At 43.7% G+C, this 2,343-nt stretch overlaps 1 pseudogene; it reads right to left on the bottom strand.

Annotated features, from left to right (window-relative positions):
* Window positions 1-755: 755 nt before the first annotated feature.
* Window positions 756-1,308, bottom strand: LOC138397522 (PRELI domain containing protein 3B-like; annotated as a pseudogene).
* Between the last annotated feature and the right edge of the window lie 1,035 nt (window positions 1,309-2,343).

The following is a 2,343-nucleotide window of genomic DNA, read 5'->3' as shown; positions in this document are numbered from 1 at the left end:
TGTGGCTAAAATGAGATAAACCAAAAAACCAGAATCTCATGGCTAGCAGGATGAGGGATTGGTCAGTGTTATTATTTGTGGTAGATTTCTTTTCTCTAACTAAGCAGAAATCCGCTCCTGAAAAGCATTGCGGAAACAACAGCTGGAAAATTTCCCACCAACCCCGACAGACCGCCAGCCGGTCCTGCCGTAACACTGTGACTGTCCAGTGTCATTAACATTCTTTTTTTTCCAGATGATCCCTTTTATTTTATTTAGAAGTCCGGCATCTCTGTTTTGATGCAAGTCACATAGCCTTACATCAGCTTATTAAAAAATAATTCTACTTAAAATATAAGGGTTTTTTTTTTTTGAGACAGAGTCTTGCTCTGTTGCCCGGGCAAGAGTGACATGGCGTCAGCCTAGCTCACAGCAACCTCAAACTCCTGGGCTCAAGCAATCCTCCTGCCTCAGCCTCCTGAGTAGCTGGGACTACAGGCATGCGCCACCATGCCCGGCTAATTTTTTCTATAAATATTTTTAGTTGTCCAGATAATTTCTTTCTATTTTTAGTAGAGATGGGGTCTTGCTCTTGCTCAAGCTGGTCTCGAACTCCTGACCTCGAGCGATCCACCCACCTCGGCCTCCCAGAGTGCTAGGATTACAGGCGTGAGCCACCGCGCCCGGCCTATAGTTGTATTTTTTAAATAGCAAATAAATATATTGCCAGCTTGGAGAGACCTGGGAGACCCAACATTGTCTACCAACTTTTATTATCATTTTTCTACAAATGCTGCTGCCGCCATCAGAGGCCTCATGCGTCCTCTTGCCGAAGCCATCAGTTCTTCAATCTCAGCATTTAATTTATGTATTACCCATTCCGTTGCTTCTTGGCCTTTATTAGCATTTGAAGATATGGTACTTGCCGTCAGTCCTTCAAGGTCAAAATAGTTTTGTCTGGGTCCTGAGGCTGTGGTTTGTATATGTCTCTCATCTACTGAAACCATATTTGTAAATGAAATATTAGTAGATTTAAGTTCCATTTAGCTCTCTACAGGATCGACTACACAATGTTTTTGCACATATGTTTTGGTTCTTGTTGCACCAGTTGGAGATTCACAAAGGAAGGCAGTCCCCACTCTGCTGAGAAGTCTATGGCTGTGCATCTTTCGGAGGGATCTATATGTCCGTCCAACACATCAACTCCAGCCACGCTCGGGTTCATGGGGTTTGGGCACTTCCGCATTGCAGCGGTTGTAAGTTTCCCACTGGTTGTCAAAGACGTGCTCCGAAGTCCAGATCTTCATGGTGCTGGCAGCCCGCGCGATGTCCGGGCGGCACTAGGGGACAATGAGACAAAGAGCAAACATTTTTTACTGATAAATGGTTTCAGACTTTAAGACAGTTTCAGCCAATTTTGTGGGGACTGTGCACAAATTGTCTTTGTGCCGTAGAGTTCACTTTTTAATATAAACAGCCAAATTCAATCCCATTTTAATGTTAACCCCCCCCCAAAATGAATATTGGATGCATAATACATATGTGTTAACTCACTGCCTAAGCACCTGACTTCCCTGGTGAATATTCATAGATCTTCCCCAACCCTGCTCAACATGCAAGACTGACTGTGGTCATATACCACTCCCCCTCTCTTCTGTGGAGCTTGCGCTTACCGTTTCCTTGTCTGAAGATTGCTGCTCCTCTGAACATAAGGACTTCTCCTTTTCTTCTTCCATGGATCTCACAGTCTTTTGTTAACAGTGCCTTTCAAGAATTTTTTTTTTTTTTTTTTTTTTTTTTTTTTTTTCCAGAAATCAGGTCTGGCTTTGCTGCCCAGGCTAGAGTGCAGTGTAGCCCTCTTTCACAGCTCACTGCAGCCTACTGCAGCCTCGAATTCTTGGGCTCAAGCAATCCTCCTGCCTCATCCTCTGGGGTAGCTGGGACTACAGGCACAGGCCACCACACCCAGCTAATTTTTAATTTTTTTGTAGACGCAGGGTCTCTCTATGTTGAGGTCTCACTATGTTGCTCAGGCTGGTCTCGAGCTTCTGGCCGCAAGCAATCCTCCCACCTCGGCCTCCACAAGTGCTAGGATTACAGGTGGGAGCCACCAGGCCTGGCCAGAATTTTTTCATTGTATCACATTGTTGGGTTTTGGTATAAAGTTACTCATACTATAGATCATCTTTTTGATGTCTATATTGAATATCCCATATTTTTTATTTCCGATATTGGCAAATTGTATTTTCTCTCTTTGTTTCTTGGTCAGTCTTCTTAGTAGTTATCAATTTTATTAATCTTTTCAAAGAGCTAAGTTTTGAGGTGGGAGGAGCAGCGGTGTGCACTTATAATCCCAGCTACTCA

This window comes from Eulemur rufifrons, chromosome 16, assembly GCF_041146395.1.
Source record: "Eulemur rufifrons isolate Redbay chromosome 16, OSU_ERuf_1, whole genome shotgun sequence".
Classification (NCBI taxonomy): Eukaryota; Metazoa; Chordata; class Mammalia; order Primates; family Lemuridae; genus Eulemur; species Eulemur rufifrons.
The sequence above is the reverse complement of the archived record's forward strand: the minus strand, read 5'-3'. Positions and strand labels throughout refer to the sequence as shown.